This window comes from Bombina bombina, chromosome 1 (assembly GCF_027579735.1).
Source record: "Bombina bombina isolate aBomBom1 chromosome 1, aBomBom1.pri, whole genome shotgun sequence".
Classification (NCBI taxonomy): Eukaryota; Metazoa; Chordata; class Amphibia; order Anura; family Bombinatoridae; genus Bombina; species Bombina bombina.
In genome coordinates, this window is record NC_069499.1 from 731,932,172 (window position 1) to 731,957,051 (window position 24,880).

Below are 24,880 nucleotides of genomic sequence, written 5' to 3' on the forward strand. Positions count from 1 at the left end.
ACGCTGGTCACAAGGTGGATGGTATTGCGGTTAAGCTTCTGCTTTATAGTACATAAAAAAAATAACAGCATCTTTTCTCAGTCACTATAGTGTGTTTGGAAACATTTCTCACACTCACCTAGATTACAAGTTTTGTGTTACAGTGCGGTATGGCTTTTAACGCTGAAAAATTGTTCATTATGCTGGAATGGCCAGGAATGCATATTACGAGTCATGTCGGTATAGCTGTAGCGCAAGCATTTTAGCCTGTAACGCAACGTCCATTCCGCACTCAAAAAATGACGTTTTTGTGTGGGATTTTTATAGCGCCGGTATTGCAGGTTGTGCGATCAGGCTAAAAAACTTGTGTTACAGCCTATACCGACACAATCCATACCTCCATCTGAGAGCAGTGGATTTCGTGTAACAAAAATGTTTCACAAAACTTATAACTAAAGTGTTACAAAGTACACTAACACCCATAAACTACCTATTAACCCCTAAACCACCACCCACCCGCATCGCAAACACTATATTAAACTTATTAACCCCTAATCTGCCGCCCACCCACATATGGACTATTAAATAAAGTTATTAACCCCTAAACCACCGCTCCCCGACATCGCCAACACTAATAAAAGTTATTAATGCCTAATCTGTCGCTCCCTAACATTGCAACACCTAAATAAAGTATTAACCTCTAAATTCCAGTCCCCCACATCCTAACTACTAAACCTATTAACCCCCAGACTGCCGCCCCCCACAACGCAAAACACTAAATCAAACTATTAACCCCTAAACCTAACAACCCCCTAACTTTAAATTAATATTATTCTCTTTAAATAAATAAAAACTTACCAGTGAAATAAAAATAAACCTAACATTAAACTATAATTTAACCTAACATAACTATTCTAATAAAATAAAAAAATACTACCAATTAAAAAACAAAATTACAAATTTAAAAAAACCTAATACTACGAAAAAAAATTAAAACTACAAAAAATAATAAATACTACATTAGTAAAAATAAAACACACTAAACTTACAAAAAATAATAAACAAAATTATCAAAAATAAAAACAATTACACCTAATCTAATAGCCCTATAAAAATAAAAAAGCCCCCCAAAATAAAAACACCCCCTAACCTACAATAAACTACCAATAGCCCTTAAAAGGGCCTTTAGTAAGTTAAACTGCTCTTTTACCTGTAAAAAAACACAAAGTCCCCCCCAAAAGTAAAACCCACCAAACCAACCTCCCCAAAATTAATAAACTTAACTACTACCCATTGACCCTAAAGAGGTATTTGTATGGGCATTGCCCTTAAAAGGGCTTTCAGCTCTTTTACAAGTGCCCATCCCTAATCTAAGAAAAAAACTAAAAAAAAAACAACAAAAACTAACACTAACCCCATAAATTCTACTCATGGTTCCTGAAGTCCAGACATCCATCTTCATCCAGGCGGCAAGAAGTTTTCATCCAGGCTGCGACACCTTTATCCATCTCGGGGATGTCTGGAAGTGGATCCCATCCTGCGCAGAGCGTCCTCTTCATCACCACCGTACACTGAAGTTGAATGCATTTGAACAGCCAATTGGATTTCAGTAGCTCTCATCCTATTGGCTGATTTGAATTTGAAGAATCAAATTAGCCAATAGGAATGCAAGGTATGCCATTCTGAAATGGCTACCTTGCATTCAACTTCAGTGTACGGCGGTGACCGTATGAAGAGGGCGCTCCATGCAGGATGGGATCCACTTCCAGGATAGCTCCGCTCCTCTCTGCACCACCGGGATGAAGATAGAAGGCGCCTCCATGATAGATGAAGGTGTCCTGCCTGGATGAAGACTTCACTTCTCGCCACCTGGATGGAGATGGATGTCCGGACTTCAGGAACCGTGAATAGATATTTTAGGGTTAGTGTTAGTTTTTTTGCTGTGTTTTCTTTTAGATTTCCTTTTAAGGGCAATGCCCATAGAAATGGGGTAGTTTAGGATTTTTTTACTTTTAGGTTTTTTTATTTTGGGGGGTTGGTTGGGTGGTGGGTTTTACTTTTGGGGGGACTTTGTATTTTTTACAGGTAAAAGAGCTGTTTAACTTAGGGCAATGCCCTACAAAGGCCCTTTGAAGGGCTATTGGTAGTTTATTGTAGGTTAGGGGGTGTTTTTATTTTGTGGGGTCTTTTTTTATTTTTATAGGGCTATTAGATTGGGTGTAATTGTTTTTATTTTTGATAATTTCGTTTATTATTTTTGGAAGCTTAGACCTAGATTTGGAGTTTGGCGGTAGCCGTGAAAACCAGCGTTAGAGGCTCCTAACGCTGGTTTTAGGCTACCGCCAGTATTTGGAGTCACTCAAAATAGGGTCTAACGCTCACTTTTCAGCCGCAACTTTTCCATACCGCAGATCCCCTTACGTCAATTGCGTATCCTATCTTTTCAATGGGATCTTCCTAACTCCGGTATTTAGAGTCGTTTCTGAAGTGAGCGTTAGACATCTAACGACAAAACTCCAGCCGCAGGAAAAAAGTCAGTAGTTAAGAGCTTTCTGGGCTAACGCCGGTTCATAAAGCTCTTAACTACTGTACTCTAAAGTACACTAACACCCATAAACTACCTATGTACCCCTAAACCGAGGTCCCCCCACATCGCCGCCACTCGATTAATTTTTTTTAACCCCTAATCTGCCGACCGCCACCTACGTTATCCTTATGTACCCCTAATCTGCTGCCCCTAACACCGCCGACCCCTGTATTATATTTATTAACCCCTAATCTGCCCCCCACAACGTCGCCGCCAGCTACCTACACTTATTAACCCCTAATCTGCCGACCGGACCTGAGCTCTACTATAATAAAGTTATTAACCCCTAATCCGCCTCACTAACCCTATAATAAATAGTATTAACCCCTAATCTGCCCTCCCTAACATCGCCGACACCTAACTTCAATTATTAACCCCTAATCTGCCGACCGGAGCTCACCGCTATTCTAATAAATGTATTAACCCCTAAAGCTAAGTCTAACCCTAACACTAACACCCCCCTAAATTAAATATAATTTAAATCTAACGAAATAAATTAACTCTTATTAAATAAATTATTCCTATTTAAAGCTAAATACTTACCTGTAAAATAAATCCTAATATAGCTACAATATAAATTATATTTATATTATAGCTATTTTAGGATTTATATTTATTTTACAGGTAACTTTGTATTTATTTTAACCAGGTACAATAGCTATTAAATAGTTAAGAACTATTTAATAGCTAAAATAGTTAAAATAATTACAAATTTACCTGTAAAAGAAATCCTAAACTAAGTTACAATTAAAACTAACACTATACTATCAATAAATTAATTAAATAAACTACCTACAATTACCTACAATTAACCTAACACTACACTATCAATAAATTAATTAAATACAATTGCTACAAATAAATACAATTAAATAAACTTGCTAAAGTACAAAAAATAAAAAAGAACTAAGTTACAAAAAATAAAAAAATATCTACAAACATAAGAAAAATATTACAACAATTTTAAACTAATTACACCTACTCTAAGCCCCCTAATAAAACAACAAAGCCCCCCAAAATAAAAAATGCCCTACCCTATTCTAAATTACTAAAGTTAAAAGCTCTTTTAACTTACCAGCCCTGAACAGGGCCCTTTGCGGGGCATGCCCCAAGAAGTTCAGCTCTTTTGCCTGTAAAAAAAAAACATACAATAACCCCCCCCCCCAACATTACAACCCACCACCCACATACCCCTAATCTAACCCAAACCCCCCTTAAATAAACCTAACACTAAGCCCCTGAAGATCATCCTACCTTGTCTTCACCTCACCAGGTATCACCGATCCGTCCTGGCTCCAAAATCTTCATCCAACCCAAGCGGGGGTTGGCGATCCATCATCCGGTGCCTGAAGAGGTCCAGAAGAGGCTCCAAAGTCTTCATCCTATCCGGGAAGAAGAGGCGATCCGGACCGGCAACCATCTTGATCCAAGCGGCATCTTCTATCTTCATCCGATGACGACCGGCTCCATCCTGAAGACCTCCACCGCGGACCCCTCTTCTTCTGGCGACGTCCAACTGCAGAATGACGGTTCCTTTAAGGGACGTCATCCAAGATGGCGTCCCTCGAATTCCGATTGGCTGATAGGATTCTATCAGCCAATCGGAATTAAGGTAGGAATATTCTGATTGGCTGATGGAATCAGCCAATCAAAATCAAGTTCAATCCGATTGGCTGATCCAATCAGCCAATCAGATTGAGCTCGCATTCTATTGGCTGTTCCGATCAGCCAATAGAATGCGAGCTCAATCTGATTGGCTGATTGGATCAGCCAATCGGATTGAACTTGATTCTGATTGGCTGATTCCATCAGCCAATCAGAATATTCCTACCTTAATTCCGATTGGCTGATAGAATCCTATCAGCCAATCGGAATTCGAGGGACGCCATCTTGGATGACGTCCCTTAAAGGAACCGTCATTCTGCAGTTGGACATCGCCGGAAGAAGATGGGTCCGCGGTGGAGGTCTTCAGGATGGAGCCGGTCGTCATCGGATGAAGATAGAAGATGCCGCTTGGATCAAGATGGTTGCCGGTCTGGATCGCCTCTTCTTCCCGGATAGGATGAAGACTTTGGAGCCTCTTCTGGACCTCTTCAGGCACCAGATGATGGATCGCCAACCCCCGCTTGGGTTGGATGAAGATTTTGGAGCCAGGACGGATCGGTGATACCTGGTGAGGTGAAGACAAGGTAGGATGATCTTCAGGGGCTTAGTGTTAGGTTTATTTAAGGGGGGTTTGGGTTAGATTAGGGGTATGAGGGTGGTGGGTTGTAATGTTGGGGGGGGGTTATTGTATGTTTTTTTTTTACAGGCAAAAGAGCTGAACTTCTTGGGGCATGCCCCGCAAAGGGCACTGTTCAGGGCTGGTAAGGTAAAAGAGCTTTTAACTTTAGTAATTTAGAATAGGGTAGGGCATTTTTTATTTTGGGGGGCTTTGTTGTTTTATTAGGGGGCTTAGAGGAGGTGTAATTAGTTTAAAATTGTTGTAATATTTTTCTTATGTTTGTAGATATTTTTTTATTTTTTGTAACTTAGTTCTTTTTTATTTTTTGTACTTTAGCAAGTTTATTTAATTGTATTTATTTGTAGCAATTGTATTTAATTAATTTATTGATAGTGTAGTGTTAGGTTAATTGTAGGTAATTGTAGGTAGTTTATTTAATTAATTTATTGATAGTATAGTGTTAGTTTTAATTGTAACTTAGTTTAGGATTTCTTTTACAGGTAAATTTGTAATTATTTTAACTATTTTAGCTATTAAATAGTTCTTAACTATTTAATAGCTATTGTACCTGGTTAAAATAAATACAAAGTTACCTGTAAAATAAAAATAAATCCTAAAATAGCTATAATATAAATATAATTTATATTGTAGCTATATTAGGATTTATTTTACAGGTAAGTATTTAGCTTTAAATAGGAATAATTTATTTAATAAGAGTTAATTTATTTCATTAGATTTAAATTATATTTAACTTAGGGGGGTGTTAGTGTTAGGGTTAGACTTAGCTTTAGGGATTAATACATTTATTAGAATAGCGGTGAGCTCCGGTCGGCAGATTAGGGGTTAATAATTGAAGTTAGGTGTCGGCAATGTTAGGGAGGGCAGATTAGGTGTTAATACTATTTATTATAGGGTTAGTGAGGCAGATTAGGGGTTAATAACTTTATTATAATAGCGGTGCGGTCCGGTCGGCAGATTAGGGGTTAATAAGTGTAGGTAGCTGGCGGCGACGTTGTGGGGGGCAGATTAGGGGTTAATAAATATAATATAGGGGTCGGCGATGTTAGGGCAGCAGATTAGGGGTACATAGGGATAATGTAAGTAGCGGCGGTTTACGGAGCGGCAGATTAGGGGTTAATAATAATATGCAGGGGTCAGCGATAGTGGGGGCGGCAGATTAGGGGTTAATAAGTGTAAGGTTAGGGGTGTTTAGACTCGGGGTACATGTTAGAGTGTTAAGTGCAGACGTCGGAAGGGTTACCGCATAGCAAACAATGGGGCTGCGTTAGGAGCTGAACGCAGATTTTTTGCAGGTGTTAGTTTTTTTTCAGCTCAAACAGCCCCATTGTTTCCTATGGGAGAATCGTGCACGAGCACGTTTTTGAGGCTGGCCGCGTCCGTAAGCAACTCTGGTATCGAGAGTTGAAGCTGCGTTAAAAATGCTCTACGCTCCTTTTTTGGAGCCTAACGCAGCCTTTATGTGGACTCTCGATACCAGAGTTATTTTTATGGTGCGGCCAGTAAAACGCGGGCGTTAGTTTTTCGGGTCGTTACCGACAAAACTCCAAATCTAGCCGTTAGTGTTTTTTATTTTTCGTAATTTAGTGTTTATTTTTTTTGCAATTTTAGATTTTTTTAATTTTTTTTGCAGTGTTAGGTTTTTTTTAAATTTGTAAATTAGGTTTTTAATTGGTAGTTTTTTTCTTTATTTTATTAGAATAGTAATGTTTGCTTAATTTATAGTTTAATGTTAGGTTTATTTTTATTTCACAGGTAAGTTTTTATTTATTTTAAGATAGTTATATTGTAATTTTAATTTAAATTTAGGGAGTGTTAGGTTTAGGGGTTAACAGTTTAATTTAGTGTTTTGCGATGTGGGGGCTAGCGGTTTAGGGGTTAAAAGGTTTATTTAGTGGCAGCGATGTAGGGGGCCAGAGGTTTAGGGGGTTAATATATTTATTTAGTAGCTACGATGTGGGGGGCCGGAGGTTTAGGGGTTAATAAGATTATTTAGTAGCGTAGATATGGGAGGCTGGAGGTTTAGGGATTAATCATTTTATTTAGTGTCGGCGATGTTATTAGGGGTTAATAGCTGTTATTATTGTCGGCAATGTCAGGTGTGGCGGATTAGGAGTTAATAACTTTATTTAGGATTAGGGTGTTTAGATTAGGGGTTTATGTTAGGGTGTTAGGTTTAAACATAACTTTTTTTTTCCCATAAACTTCAATGGAGTTGTGTTACAGTGATTTTTCATTCCGCACTTCAGGTGTTAGGTTTTTTTATAACACTCTCTCCCCAATGATGTCTATGTTGGAAAGTGTGCATGAGCACGTCAAAGCAGCCCTTGGATTTTGTGCGGTATGGAGCTTAATGCCACCATATCGCAAGCACAAGGAGGCTTTTCAGTAACTCGTAATGGCAGCGTTATGGAGAGTGAAATAATGTAACTTTTATGGCGTTAGTTTCCCACCCTGTTTAGCGCAAAACTCATAATCTAGGCGACTGTAAGGTGCAGTTTCTCCAATTAAAACTAATGAGCCACTGTTTTCTTGCACAACTCTATCTCACTATATCAACAGGGATTGCTGGAATTTAGTTGGGACAGTGAGATAGAGTTTTACAGAAAGAAGCGGCTCAAATTAGCAATTTCCCAAAGATTTTAAGCATGTCATTTTAAACAGATCAAGGGGATAAGAATATTACAGTGCACTGTCCCTTTAAGTACATCTAAAAATGGCATTAGTGTGTTTTATTTACGTACAAAAACAATGTTCTTACTACAAAGTCTTGAAACTGTGTTAAAATAAAACCTATGAGGGTATTTTGTGGTTTCTGAAGTCCTGTATGAGCAGTCACACTCACCAAGATTACAAGTTATGCGCTAAACCCTGTGTGTAAATAAAGGATATTATAGCTGTATTAGATTAGGTTTAATTTTTATTATTTTGGATAATTTTTTTTATTATTTTATGTACTCTTAGTTTTTTATGTTTCATAATTTTAGTGTTTTTTTTATAGTGTTATATTTTTTTTCGTAGTGTTATGATTGTTTAATATTGTAATTTAGGTTTTTTATTTTTAGTTTGTTTAATTTTTTTTTAAATCGTAATCGTTAGGTTAATTTATAGTTTAATTTTAGGTTTTTTATTTCACAGGTAAGCTTTTATTTTTTTGAAGGTAGTTATATTGTAAATTTAATTTAAAGTTAGGGGGTGTTAGGTTTATGGGTCAATAGTTTCATTTAGTGTGTTGTGATGGGGGGCTGGTGGTTTAGGGGTTAATAGATTTATTATAGTAGTTGCAATGTGTGGGGCAGGCGGTTTAGGGGTAAATAGGTTTATTATAGTAGTTGTGATGTGTGGGGCCGGCAGTTTAGGGGTTAATAGGTTTATTTAGTTGTTAGCGATACGGGGGGCGGCGGTTTAGAGGCTAATAGTTTTATTTAGTCTCTATGATGTCGGGGCGGTGGTTTAGTCCCTAATAACTTTATTTAGGTGTTAGCGATGCGGGTGAGCGACGGTTTAGGGTTTAATAGGTTTATTATAGTAGTTGTGATGTGGGGAGCCGGCAGTTTAGGGTTTAATAGGTTTATTATAGTAGTTGCAATGTGGGGAGCCGGCAGTTTAGGGGTTAATAGGTTTATTTAGTTGTTAGCAATACAGAGGGCGGTGGTTTAAAGATATATAATTTTTTTTTAGTGTCTGCAATGTCAGGGGGCGGCGGATAAGGGGTAAATCATTTTATTTAGTGTCTGCGATGTCGGGGTGGCAGTTTAGTCCCTAATAGCTTTATTTTGATGTCGGTGGGTGACGGATTAGGGGTTAATATCTTTATTTAGTGTTGTCGATGTAGGGGGACATCAGATTAGGGGAATTTAGACTAGGGGATTTATGTTATGGTGTTAGGTTTTAACATAACTTTCTTTTCCCCGTAGACATCAATGGGAATTGCGCTATTTCGATCGCCATTCCACGATCGCAGGTGTTAGTTTGTTTCTGACACTTTCTCTCCATTGATGTCTATGGGGGAAAACGTACACGAGCACGTCAAGTCAGGCCTTGGCTATTGTGCGGTATGGAGGGTAACGCACCATACCGCACAACAAAAGAAGGATTTTGTGAAATTTGTAATGGCAGCACTATGGAGAGTGCGATACCGCTCATTTATTTGCGTTATTTACACACTGGGTTTAGTGCATAAATTTTATGTATGAATAAATAGCATTTCTTGCTTGTAAATGTTGTTTACAGACCCTCTGAAGGAACATTATGCCTAAACTTTGGAGTGTTTGTCTGCAAAGGACATCCTTGACCATAGAAAAAGTCTCTTAGTCTAAAAGCCATTTGATAGCAACTGCTCTGAACATAATACAGTTATATGTTTAAAAGCAGAGTGCAGAACTAAATATAGTTTATATCTTCTTTTCATTTCCCTCCTGTTGAAATAAATTCTGTATTTCAGTTTTTTTAAACCAATTAAGGATATGTAGCATATAATCTTGCATCTGAGGTATTCATGTATAGTGGTGACTACTTTTAATTAAACGCCTACATTGCACAAGGAAACCTAAACTATATGCCTTATTATCTGTCATAAAAATATTTTAATGCATGCATCATATTAAGAGCCCATCTGTAGTTACATTGCATTTTTAGTAGCTTAGAATGCATTTTTGCACTCATATACTTCATGGAAACGCAGAGAATTTATCAGTTATATAATTAGAATCCCCACATGTATGGTGCATTTACAATTACCTATTTAGTCCTTGAGGCATGATGAGTAGTCCGCTTAACAGTGACAACCGCAAACGGTCACTGATCAGAAACCTCATACATTATTCAGCATTATGTAGACACGGGCAAAATGACTTTAATGGCTTCTGGGTATTCAAATATTTTTAGTGCTTGTATAACCATGCTCTCTAGAAATTATTCACAAGTGTGGATGCTATCTTGTGTGCGTACTGTATTTTATTTCTTTAATTCAATTGTGTCAAGGTCTGAAATAAATGAAACAAGACATAAACATTTAAACAAGGAGAAGCACACATAGGCTTATAATAATAAACATTTTATTTAAAGTGTATCAATATTAAAGCTCTGCACATTACAGCATCTCAAGCTCTTTGGTATAAAAGAAAAGGGTAATTTTGTTGTAGAATATTGTCTGTAGTTTTGTTATGCAAAACTATTTACAAGTCATTTTAACAAGTAATATATCAGATGAGAATTTTAAGCTCATATTGCTCAGATGACAGCCATTGCTATATTATGGTAATGAGATTTTATGCAAATTACATTTAATACGATCAGTAATCACTGGGACACTAAGTAGCTAGTTTAAATTCCAGTAAATCATGTTCTAACTTATTATGCAATCTGCATTTGGATGTAATGTATAACAATTATAAATGAATAATAATTGAACATGGACCCAAATGTATTAAACTGGGTATAGGTAGATATAATACGAGCCCAAATAAGTACACATATTTATTATAAAATCACCCCATAGGAAATTAACTGTCATTCAACACACAAAAATTGTTCTGAATCATCAGTTGCAAGAGATGAAAAGTAATTGTTCTTTCATGCAGTTTTAGGCTTGCATTGTGAGAGTTTAAATGTATAGTCTAGTTAAACTTTCATGATTCAGAAAGAGCATGCAATTTTAAGCAACTTTCTAATTTACTCCTATTATCAATTTTTATTCGTTCTCTTGGTATATTTATTTAAAAAAGCAAGAATGTAAGCTTAGGAGCTCGCCGATTTTAGGTTCTGCACCTGGGTACAGCTTACTGATTAGTGTCTAAATGTAGCCCCCAATAGCTACCCAGGTGCCGAACCAAAAATGGGCTGGCTCCTAAGCTTACATTCTTGCTTTTTCAAATAAATATACCAAGAGAACGAAGAAAAAAAAAATGATAATAGGAGTAAATAAGAAGACAATTGCTTAAAATTGCATACTCTATCAGAATCATGAAAGTTTAATTTTGACTAGACTATCCCTTTAAAAATATACTTTGTAATAAAGCTATCGCTATCTATCATTTTTTTAGATTAAGACAATATTTATCATTGTTAATTTTACACTCAAGCCACAATTAGAGACACTGAGGCCTATTTATCAAGCTCTGTATGGAGCTTGTGAGCCCGTGTTTCTGGCGACTCTTTAGACTCACCGGAAACAGCAGTTATGAAGCAGCGGTCTAAAAACCACTGCTCCATAACCCTGTCCACCTCCTCTGAGCAGGCAGACAGAGATCACCACAATTCAACCCAATCGAGTACGATCGGGTTGATTCATACCACCCTGCGGGCGGCCGATTGGCGGCGAGTCTGCAGGGGGCGGCATTGCACCAGCAGCTCACAAGAGCTGCTGGGTCAATGCTGAATACGGAGAGCGTATTGCTCTCCGCATTCAACGATGTCTGTTGGTCCACACTGTCGGATCAGGTCCGACAGACATTTGATAAATAGGCCTCACTGAATGGACATTTTCTTTCTTATAAATACACATATACATATATATATATATATATATATATATATATATATATATATACTGTATATATATATATATATATATATATATATATACCAGATGGCCCTCGGTTTACGCCGGTTCAATTTGTGCCATTTCAGAATAACAACCTTTTTTTTCAGTCATGTGACTGCTATTGAAAAGCATTGAAAAGCAGTGCACTAATTAAAATAGCCAGTAGGTGGAGCTGTCCACTTGTGTTGCAGCAAAGTTATGCAACTTAGCGGACTGAAATTGATCTGTGTACACAGAGCAGACCAATCCTATCGAGCAACAAGATCTAGCAGCCACTTCCCTTTTATCTTCCTGTCCAGCTGCTTGAGGTGAGGGTGCCTAACTGCCTATTAATCACTGCAGATTGAAATGCATAGAATTGGTGAATGGTGAAGACCCAGTATTATCTAACATGCTAACAATGCAGAGAAATGTTTGCAGAAAAATGCAAGTAAAAAAAAGTTTTTGTTCATTAAACTTAGTTTGATTATACAGTCTGTTGTGTGATTATTTATTTAGGTTTATAATGCTGTTTAGCATTTAAAGTATTCATTTCAAATCTTTAAAAATAATGTATTAGGTGTTACTTATAACGATTTTGAGGGGGGCCTGGAATCTAACTCCCTCACTTCCCATTGACTTACATTATAAACTGGGTTTCAATTTACAACGGTATCGATTTACAACCATTCCTTCTGGAATCTAACCCCGGCGTAAACTGAGGGCTACCTGTGTGTGTATATATATATATATATATATATATATATATATATATATATATATAAATAAATTCAAATATATTAAAACTGCATATTACCAATTGGAAAATGAATATTTTCAAATGTGCCAATGCTTTACTTACTGTCTCTAGCCTCTGTATCAGCGCTATTATATATTGCACTTGCATGAAATATGACTAATAAATACACAATGATAATGCACCTTTCGTTATCATTTGAACGTACAGGTGTGCTAAAAAAAATCTCAGTTCGCCTCTAACATCCCCTGGTTAATATATTTTAACAATCACTTGTAATAACAGTTTTTGTGCTATTCTTCAATAGCGCTCCACTTTATCTAGGCCATAATCATTTTATAAAGTAAATGTCATTTTGTGTTAATGTAAAATATATGACTATATTTTGTGAAATAACTGACAATATAACTTATTATTTTTAAATCTTTATATTTTAAATAAAAAATAGTTTATCAAAGTTAATAGAAGCACCTCTAAACAAAGCATGAATAGAGCCCTCAAGTTTTATCTCTATGAACAGTATTTATAACTATGCAGTCTTTTTTGTAACTCTTTGCACCAGTAAATATTCTGTCTATATGAATGCTAATATATACAAAGCAAGCACAACATTATAGTGAACTGAATGAGTAGCAATCTGACAAATACAGATTAAACCATCATAATGATGTGTATTAATAACATTCTGATACCCACATCCTCACTATAGTGCAATTAATTAAAAACAAAATATGTAATGTGTACTCTGCCCTTTTAAAACCATAAGAACTACATTTATTTTTAAGTTGACAGATGCTATGAGTTTATTTGCTCAAACAAATTACAGTTACCTTTTCCCCCATTATTTTTATAGCTTCTCTAAAAGGGAATTAAAAACTGTACTTTGCATTTTTCAAGCAAAATATTTTCAGTGATTATGAAAATGAAGGACAGATTTGCAACTGGAAAATGAAACATATTTATTAATATATTTAAAAATCCCATGTAATTACTGTTTGAAGCTAAAACATAATTTAGATTGGTTTAGATCATTTTGCAATAAAAAACACTTTACATTAGTGATGACAGAGCTAGAAAAAGCTGTTTTGCTACTGAAATTCTCAAAACCGAATGAGTTGTGTTTTTTGCTTTTTTTTGTTGCTGTTTGGAAAGAAATAATGTACATTAATTGGAAAGTTCTAAATTTTGTAAAGCACCAGTAGAACCATAAAATATCCTGCTATGAAATCAGAAAATATGATGGTTTATTTAACTACTATTTTTGATTCACAGAATTTTATGCAGTACATTTAAAAGGGGCAATGCAGCCAGGGTATACAATGTATAATATATATAAAGCATCATCTTAAATATGTAAGATATTATATTAATAAATACATTAGTTTATACTATAGGTGTAGCTATACAAGTTATACTATAGAGGATATAGATCTAGAGATTCTTGTGTGATTTCCCTATTCCCCAGCACCAGTAGTGAAAATACAACCTAAAGTTCAAACCAAATGATGACTGCACAACAAATATTGCACAAAGTATTAAGCAGTTGCTTTGAGCATCTTATCCGCATGTCCTGGGGAATACCCTAATAGATTCATGTACTCTCAATCTCAGCTACTATTTTCTATAATTGAGTCTTGGCTCTCTCAATGTGATACTGTTTTAAATCTCTCATGGATGCTTTCCCTTCTAGCACATTAATTGTCCTGAGAAACAGTTAGGCAGTGTTGATGATTTCCTATCTTCCTCCTATCACTATTATGAACAGTCTTTTCCCTCTACAATAAAATATAAACTGCCCACCTCTGTTCTTCTCTCCTCTTTCTGGCTGAGTTTCACAAATACCATTTATCCTCTCAGTCCACTTCAGCTTACTGGTCATATTTTACTTTGCAGCTATAGCCTCTATAGGCATTTTACGCACAGTAGTTGCAACATCTGAAAAATAATACTGAGATGGTAATGAAGTCTATTTCTTTCTGCAGAGGTCAAATGATCATTGAAATAAAGTGTCATATATTTAAAATGTAACTTTAAACTCAATTCAATATTTTATTTTGACCATTTGTACCTACAATATTGCTATTTATTAGAAACATGTGTAGTTTTATAAGCTAACCTACCTAAATTACAAATATGATACAATTAGAAAATTTGTTTTTTTTCTATACTAGAAGTAAACTTGGGAAAAACATTATTTACAGAAGTATTAGCAGATCACTATGGAAGAAAACAATCAGAGACCAATATCCAAGGAATACATTATACAATAGTTTATTTATTATTACTAAAGAGTATTGATGTGTTTGCTGTTTCTATTTTAGTAATGTAAGCTTCTTAGTAAATACCTTTCTGAGTCAAACTCCTATATTGTTAGTCATTAACAATTTAGTTCACACAATATACTAAGAATCAGCAAATCTTTAATGTGTAGAGGAGTACTGACCTCATTCTCCTCAAAGTTTTTAACCCAATGCTGTTTTGGAAACACGTTTTACTTGTGTTTAACCCAATTGCAATAGTTGGTGCATTGACCTTCTGCCAATATACTTTATCAAACCTTCCGTTCAAAGCCTTCTTTTTACCTTGGCTATGTCTGACCTGTCACTGCACCAAATGACTTCAGTGATACAAGGGCTTTCTTAACATTGTAATATGAGTTGTGCTTCCACACGCTTCAAGATCTGTCAACGATAACGAGGAAACATTTACTATCCTTAAAGGCTCCTGTTCCTGACACTTCATTCTCTAAGCATTTTGCTAAGCATGAACATAGGTTGCAACAATTTTTATTCCAAGGTATTGAGCAAATAAAATGGCTACCACAGTTCAATAAAGGCAAGTGTACTGGATTTTTTCATTTTGGGCTGGTGTATTATAAATTCAAAGCTCTTTATAGGAAGGTGGGATAGCAGATGTTGAATTGGCTTAACTAATCTTGTTTGCTTTATTTATATAATAAAATGGATCTTATGGTATGCTCCTAGGACATGATTTTATTAATTTACACGTAGACATTCTTTTTATAACAAAAGCAAACCACTTTTCTGGCATCTACTAAAGAGAGAACTGCAGATATATGCAAGAGATCACAATAGCGCAAAAGAATTAAAGGGACAGTGTACTGTAACATTTCCCCCCTTATTGTGTTTGCAGTAACTTGCTATATCATCTGCGGAGTATCAAATGTATGGAAAATTATCATTTAGGCATATTTTCATAAATTAAATAGTATTTTCTGATAATTAAAACCACAACCAAATTAAGGGCCAGGATACGAGTGGCTCACTAACAGTTACCTGCAAATGATAAGGGGTTTATCAAAGATATTTGCGCTCATCGAGTTTTCCTCTTGGATTACAAGTTGAAAGTAAATGCGATTGCACAAAAAAGTTCAAAGATCAAAGATATGAGGTCTCAGGAGTTAGAAAAAAAGGGCTTTAACAGAGATAAATACATATACATGTCTAGAGATGTATATATGTGTGTGTGTGTGTTTGAACATATGTATTTATGCATTTATATGTGTATATATGTATTCACAGACATAAATACATATATAAACACATAAATACATATGTATAGACATATATATATATATATATATATATATATATATATATATATATATATATATATATATATATATATATAAAAGTGCATTTGAGCCCTTTGCAGTTAAGTAGATGAAAACACGTAAAAGCATATTTATGCAATATTAATTTTTAATAAAGGTCTAACTATGCATTTACTGTAAATATTTCACATTCCAATGTTCTGCACATAGAGGAAGATGTTCTAAGTATTTATAATTAGATATTCCTGTGTATCTCTGTACAGTATATATCTATACCTATATATAATCATATATATAAGTATAAATATATATTGTACCAAAAAACATCATATATGTGCTTGTAATTTTTGTCCATCTGTGTAAATTCCATTGCTAACATGTAACACACTATTTCGAATGGTGTTTTTGCTGTATCGGTTGCCTTGACAACCACGATTTGGACCGCTACTAGATTACGACAAGGAAATATATATGTTAATTTTGCACATAACTCCTGAGTAAGTAGCGATTAGATACAATTTGTCTGATGTAAGATGCAGTAGGTCTGTGGGCTGTCAATTCGCTATTGCAGGTACAATTTTGCAATTTTGTTGTGGTTACTGGCTTAGTTTCTAAGGCATGTGACCATTAGTATCCGTCCATTTTTTTGTCTGTGTTTTAATTTTGGCTATTAGGTTTCACGGTAGTCAGTCATGCACATGCGCAGAAGCGCAGGGAGGATGCCGTTGAATCGGCCAGTGTTGTTTTTTCACATTTGGTGGTGAGTACTTAAGGGGTAAGTCACAATGTGTGTGTTATGTCTGTCTGATGAAGGGGCACCACCTCGAAACGTCATGCAATTTAATTGACATCTTTGTTTAAACGGTGAGTGCCTTTGCCTATAATTTCTTTATTATATATTTATATATGTATTTATGAATAAATAGAATATATTCCTCTATGCGAAGAACATTGGAATGTGAAATATTCATATTTTCATGTCGGGTTAGTGCACTTAATAATATGCGATCGGGTTTGCTTCATTGACTTCTATGGGGGAATAGTTTATCATAAGCGCAATATTTTAAGGTCGGCTTTTTATGCTGGTCGGGTTTAGCGCGCAAGTGAAAACAGTTTAATTTCAACTCATAATACGAAGGCAAACAAAAAAGTGTAAAAAGCTTTCTTCTAGTACAGTTAATACTCAAGTACTAAATAATGCTCCATTTATAAATGGGCTGAACTTGCAGGGAGTGCAGACATAATTAGCTTATCGCTCTATATTACAAAATATGCTTTATCTCATCTCAATATATACAGTGACACCAATACTTTGTGAGAACAATGGAAAATGAATATTTTAGTACCTATTTGTCCAAACCCCAATAGGAGCATAAATTTTTTGTTAAACATTCTTGTTTACATAGTTTTTCTATAACCATTACTTAAGTATTTGAAACAGATAATCACCAGCACTGAAATAAGCTAATAAAAAACTTTATTGGATATACAAAAAAGCGATGTTTTGGGGCTTAACCCCTTAGTCATGATAAAGGTACATATACATCTTAATGGCTTTATAAACACAGTTTGGCGTCAAACACTTCTATTTTGGGAGCAAGGGCTCCATCTAGTGGTCATTCATTTATAGAACTTCTCTGTACCATTACTGAGAGTATATGTAACAATATAAAAACAATGTAACAAACCTTTGCAGAATGGCTATATACATGAGTTAATCTCTAATTTGTTGTAGCAATGAATTCCTCACACTAAATAGTAAGTACTAAATCGCAAATTTTAAACACTAAGGCCTAGATTTAGAGTTTTGCGGCCAAAGGGGTGCGTTAGCTACGCATGGTTTCCCCCCCCCGCACCTTTTAAATAACGCTGGTATTTAGAGTTTTCTGAAGGGCTGCGTTAGGGCCCAAAAACGGAGCGTACAGGCATATTTTCCGCCGCTTCAACTCTCAATACCAACGTTGCTTACAGTAGCGGCCAGCTTGAAAAACGTGTTCGTGCACGATTACCCCATAGGAAACAATGGGGCAGTTTGAGCTGCAAAAAAACCTAACACCTGCAAAAAAGTAGCGTTAAGCTCCTAACGCAGCCCCATTGTTTCCTATGGGTAAACACTTCCTAAGTCTGCACCTAACACTCTAACATGAACCCCGAGTCTAAACACCCCTAACCTTACACTTATTAACCCCTAATCTGCCACCCCCGCTATCGCTGACCCCTGCATTTTATTATTAACCCCTAATCTACCGCTCCGTACACCGCAACCACCACCTACATTATACCTATGTACCCCTAATCTGCTACCCCTAACACCTCTGACCCCTATATTATATTTATTAACCCCTAATCTGCCCCCCAACGTCGCCGCTACCTTACCTACACTTATTAACCCCTAATCTGCCGACCGGACCTCGCCGCCACTATAATAAATGTATTAACCCCTAAACCGCCTCACTCCCGCCTCGCAAACCCTATAATAAATAGTATTAACTGCTAATTTGCCCTCCCTAACATCGCTGACACCTAACTTCAAGTATTAACCCCTAATCTGCCGACCGGACCTTGCCGCTACTCTAATAAATGTATTAACCCCTAAAGCTAAGTCTAACCGTAACCCTAACACCCCCCAAGTTAAATATATTTTTTTTTTTTTTTTTTAAATATTTTTATTGAGGCTGAAAAATAGATGCAGTACAAAGTTGTTACAGATACAGCTAGTGCAAAACAGATGGTAATAATCAACAAAGTCCTTGTAATACATAACATTGCAAGATGCTCATACTGTAGTACTACACATATAGCAAAATAAAATTAACTCAACCTCAGATTTTCTTAACATTAACAAGTGAATATCACCTATACCCAACATTTGAGTTTGAAAGTATAAATTGAACTAATGGATGGTGTTGGTCAGGCATGCTAAGCTAGATAGGATGGGTATAGGTAGCAACATAAGGTTATATGAAAATATATAAATACTAGACAATCTTGCAAAGCATATAGGAGAAACTAAGTTAAATAAAATGGTAAACTGCAAGATTTGCTAATGAAAAAGGTAGATAGAATGCGGTATAAACAAGAAAAACCGCGCATTTAACCCTCCTTGTAGAGGAGGTTTATTAGGAAAGGTGGGGGGGGGGGGGTAGGAGGTGGTGAGTTGAATATGCTAGGCAGATAAAGTCCTTGGTCATCTTCCAAAAATGTCAAATATTTGTACATGCGAGGGAGGGTTTACAGATGGGATAATTACTGGAGTATGAGCGCTCTCCTGCACCCTTTTAACATGTCGGCCTAGGTTCAGCTTGCAAAGTAGATTAAACTAAGTAAGGCATTGCAAAAAGCCAACCATACATACTCCAACCTTGAGAAGTGAGGTGTAGATAATGTAATGTTCTAAGCTCTAAACCTGGGTATATGATAGTCGTAGTACTGTCTAGTAAATGAGGGGGGTGAGCAGAATACATGTAACAGCCCTTAGCATAACTGGTCTTCAATCTGTACTAAATGATAGGGTAATTAGTAGGTTATGTAGGTTTAAAGCGAAATAGTGTTAAGCAGATGTGAAAATAATTAGTTAAACCATTGAATGTCTCCTCCTTAAGAACAGAGATGCTCCATCTCCCGAATGTGGGCCCACCATCCAGGAGCAGAAAGTTCATAAATGTTTAGTACCAAGGGGGAGAAAATTATGACAACCTAGATTTTGATATAGCTTGGGTTTAATATGTGCATATGACGCCCTAGCTTAAATGCCTAAGATTGTAAGGTGGGGACATCTCCAGAGCAAATACCAACCCTCAGTACTGTGTGTTGAAACTAACAATGCACTGTAAAGTTAAACTCCAGTTATCTAACCCAGGAACTTATGGCTATGATAGGTAATCACAACGTTAGGTATAAATATAACAGAATATGCCAAAAAGCTGACTAAGCGAGATATGAATATGACTAATTAAACAACCATATTGAGAGCCACAGTGAGAGCTAAACCTATATATTAGCACCTGATGTGTATATTTCTAAAAGAAAAAAAAAACAAAAAAAACCATATAGTTACAAACAAGGTAAATTGTAAGAAGCATAACTATCATACATCAATAAAACCTCTAGGCACCCTATAATATAAGACTCAAGTTAACATGTATAAAGCAACCAATGACAGTAAATAAACTTGCATATAAGAAACATGGAGATGAGATACCTGTCTATATCTAGTACGTTATCCAGTATCTCAAATATTAGTTTAGTTAGCCCACTGTATGGTAAAATGAAAGACAATTGTCAGTAGAAAATAAGACCTCCAGCATAGGCTCAATTAGCTATCTGAGTAGGAACTGAGGTAAAGCTTAGCAGATAGGATTAAATAAAGCTTTGTTTGCCATCTGTGGGGCGCTTATATTGGAGGGGTTAATCATTCAGTTGGACTTTTTGGATATCTACTTTGTGAAACATGGAGATGAGATACCTGTCTATATCTAGTACGTTATCCAGTATCTCAGAAAGCAAAATTTGCTGTTAGTTTAGTTAGCCCACTACATGGTAAAATAAAAGACAGTTGTCATTAGAAAATAAACCCTACAGCATAGGCTAAATTAGTTACCTAGGTAATAAATGAGGTAAAGCTTAGCAGGTAGGATTAAATAAAGCTTTGTCTGTTAGCTGTGAAAGGGTTAACCGTTCAGATGGACTTTTTGGGAGTCTACTTTGTGAAATTACACGTGGTTAGACAATTGTCCATGTTCAGAGTCTTTGGGTGAATAACTCTACAGTGCCAGATATCGCAGAACAGCTCCAGAGTCTGTGTCCACGAGTCTCGGAGTCAACCTTTGTCATATGAAGACACAGATAAGAAGGGTTCAATACATTATATATTATGTGCACAATACTTAGGATAACAAAGGCAAGACAAACTATGTCCTATATGTGAGGCAGATCATAAACAGCTAAGGGGAGTTTATTATCCAATACCCCGTCTACGTTCTGCTTAAATCTAACCTATGCCAGCTTTAGGTAGCTGGAAGCTGCAGAGATCAGGGACCACAATGCAAATGGTGGCGTCTTTCATAAGCGGAATCCATGGTGGCAAAAAGAGATAAGGCATCGGCAGGGATACTGGTAACGGCTGCAATGCGTCCCATATTTTTACTTTCATGTCATGTAGTTCGCTAGCTGTAGTTAGTTGTGCGGCCAAACTGCGGGGCATCTCGTTGTTTCTGTAGCTCTTGGATTCCTTCAGAGCCCCCTTCGGGGTGTATGGGTAAGATAGTCTTGTATCGTTCCATTGGCTGAGTGCGAGTGCCACTGGAGGATCACAATTGCCGTCAGGTAAGCCGAGGTTCCGAATTCCAGAAGGGAAGCAGGGTCTCCGCTTATTTAGTAGCTTCCATTTCTGAGTCTGATTTAGTCGAATCACCTGCGTAGTGCAAGATATTGCATCGGCTCCAGCCCTGCGCATGGTATCGGCTGTGTCTTGTATGCTTTTGTCAATTTTGTATGTACCGCTGCCCAGGTTAAGCTGAGAGGCGGGTATGTGGCTTTGAATAGGCTGAACAACTGTGTGCCTCAGGCACGTTTTGATTAGCTGAAAGGAAGCCTCAATACAGTCCCATGCAATTGATTCCCAGTCTTCCGTCACCGCCGCCATTTTCATAGAAAGCAATACCCCAGCTGAGACAACTTCTAGGGCTACCGCAGTAGGTTAATTCAATGAGCTGGATATTATTATTAGTTCACCATATGAGTATTATGAACTGGAGATCTCACAGTGGCCGTCATCCATCTGCTATCAGTTTTTCTTACAGACTTTATGTCCGTGATAGCGTCACAAGCTAAAATTAGGAGATAATACTTAGTATGGATGCCCGGACTTGGTAAGCAGGATGCATTATGAAGGTATCTTATAAGGATCCTTAGTAGATTGATGGTGTTTCAGGATGTACCAGATTTATACCTCTAATGCCGGACTCAAGAACCGGAGCTCTTGTAACAAGCGTCCGACATCTTAGGCAGTTGGCTCCGCCCCCGTTAAATATAATTTTAATCTAACAAAATAAATTATTTCTTATTAAATAAATTATTCCTATTTAAAGCTAAATACTTACCTGTAAAATAAACCCTAATATAGCTACAATATAACAAATAATTATATTGTAGCTATTTTAGGATTTATATTTATTTTACAGGCAACTTTGTATTTATTTTAACTAGGTACAATAGCTATTAAATAGTTATTAACTATTTAATAGCTACCTAGTTAAAATAATTACAAAATTACCTGTAAAATAAATCCTAACCTAAGTTACAATTAAACCTAACACTACACTATCAATAAATAAATTAAATAAATTAACTACAATTACCTACAATTAAATCAACTAAATTAAATTACAAAAAAACAAACACTAAATTACAAAAAATGAAAAAAGATTACAAGAATTTTAAACTAATTACACCTACTCTAAGCCCCCTAAAAAAATAACAAAGCCCCCCAAAATAAAAAAATGCCCTACCCTAATCTAAAATAAAAAGTTAACAGCTCTATTACCTTACCAGCCCTTAAAAGGGCTTTTTGCGGGGCATGCCCCAAAGAAATCAGCTCTTTTGCCTGTAAAAAAAACATACAATACCCCCCCAACATTACCACCCACATACCCCTACTCTAACCCACCCAAACCCCCCTTAAAAAACCTAACACTAAGCCCCTGAAGATCTTCCTACCTTGTCTTCACCCAGCCGGGTATCACCGATCCGTCCAGAAGAGGGTCCGAAGTCTTCATCCTATCCGGCCAGAAGAGGTCCTCCAGAGGGTCCGAAGTCTTCATCCTATCCGGCCAGAAGAGGTCCTCCAGAGGGTCGGAAGCCTTCATCCAGGCGGCATCTTCTATCTTCTTCCATCCGGAGCGGAGCGGGTCCATCTTGAAGCAGCCGACGTGGAGCCATCCTTCCTCACTGACAGACTAACGACGAATGAAGGTTCATTTAAATGACATCATCCAAGATGGCATCCCTTAAATTCCGATTGGCTGATAGGATTCTATCAGCCAATCGTAATTAAGGTACCTTAATTCCGATTGGCTGATAGAATCCTATCAGCCAATCAGAATTCGAGGGACGCCATCTTGGATGATGTCATTTAAAGGAACCTTCATTCTTCGTTAGTCCGTCGGTGAGGAAGGATGGCTCCGCGTCGGCTGCTTCAAGATGGACCCGTTCCACATGGAAGAAGATAGAAGATGCCGTCTGGATGAAGACTTCCGACCCTCTGGAGGACCTCTTCTGGCCAGATAGGATGAAGACTTCGGACCCTCTGGAGGACCTCTTCTGGCCGGATAGGATGAAGACTTCGTACCCTCTTCTGGACGGATCGGTGATACCCAGCTGGGTGAAGACCAGGTAGGAAGATCTTCAGGGGCTTAGTGTTAGGTTTTTTAAGGGGGGTTTGGGTGGGTTAGAGTAGGGGTATGTGGGTGGTAATGTTGGGGGGGTATTGTATGTTTTTTTTACAGGCAAAAGAGCTGATTTCTTTGGGGCATGCCCCGCAAAAAGCCCTTTTAAGGGCTGGTAAGGTAATAGAGCTGTTAACTTTTTATTTTAGATTAGGGTAGGGCATTTTTTTATTTTGGGGGGCTTTGTTATTTTTTTAGGGGGCTTAGAGTAGGTGTAATTAGTTTAAAATTCTTGTAATCTTTTTTTATTTTTTGTAATTTAGTGTTTGTTTTTTTTGTAATTTAGTTTAGTTGATTTAATTGTAGGTTATTGTAGTTAATTTATTTAATTAATTTACTGCTAGTGTAGTGTTAGGTTTAATTGTAACTTAGGTTAGGATTTATTTTACAGGTAATTGTGTAATTATTTTAACTAGGTAGCTATTAAATAGTTAATAACTATTTAATAGCTATTGTACCTAGTTAAAATAAATACAAAGTTGTAAAATAAATATAAATCCTAAAATAGCTACAATATAATTATTTGTTATATTGTAGCTATATTAGGGTTTATTTTACAGGTAAGTATTTAGTTTTAAATAGGAATACTTTAGTTAATAATATTTAATTTATTTCGTTAGATAAACATTATATTTAACTTGGGGGGTGTTAGGGTTAGGGTTAGACTTAGCTTTAGGGGTTAATACATTTATTAGAGTAGCGGCGAGGTCCGGTCGGAAGATTAGGGGTTAATACTTGAAGTTAGGTGTCAGCGATGTTAGGGAGGGCAGATTAGGGGTTAATACTATTTATTATAGGGTTTGCGAGGCGGGAGTGAGGCGGTTTAGGGTTAATACATTTATTATAGTGGCAGCGAGGTCCGGTCGGAAGATTAGGGGTTAATAAGTGTAGGTAAGGTAGCGGCGACGTTGGGGGGGCAGATTAGGGGTTAATAAATATTATGTAGAGGTCTGCGATGTTAGGGGTAGCAGATTAGGGGTACATAGGGATAATGTAGGTGTTGGCGATGTGCGGTCAGCAGATTGGGGTTAAAAAATCCTCTAATATGCTCAGTGAAAAAATGAACTAGTAACAATAACAATAACAATTGTAACAATTGATAAAAAACAATATTACAGATTGTCCATACAAACGTCACTGTAGTCCTAATTGTGAGTGACAAATGTCTCGGTAGAATAGTGTGACTTAGTCTCTATCAGCCGATGCAGCCCTCATTCAATGGTATTTCCAAAAACAACCAGAGGAGATGATGTTCTATGAAAAACAGTCGGAGAAGCGCAAAAATGACAAAGATTTTAATCAGTGACAAATAGTGCAATAACATATAAGCACTTACATTAAAATAATCAAAGAACAACATGGTGAGTTTAGGCAGTCATTTCCTGGGACCCACTCTCAGCTCGATCCTCATGACATTTCTAGCATCGGCCACGAGCGGGTTGGCGTCCTGAAAGCTGTTACTCACAACAGTTGCTCCTGAACTTTTTCAAGGGTATTTGACAGTTTATTGTAAAAACTGATGTAATCTGCATCCTGTATCGGCAATTTATACTAAATGCGACTAGCGCTCTCTAATGGTCAGAAGTAGAAGACCTGGAATTTCTAATCATCATAAGTAAACAATCAATTAATTAAAACATATGTGAATATACAAATTAATCTATAAGAACAATAATCGCAAACACAAAACTGTGATCAAAATATCTATAAATATAAATACAAATACAACTAAAAACACTTAAAATATACTTTAAGAAAAAATCTGTAACATTT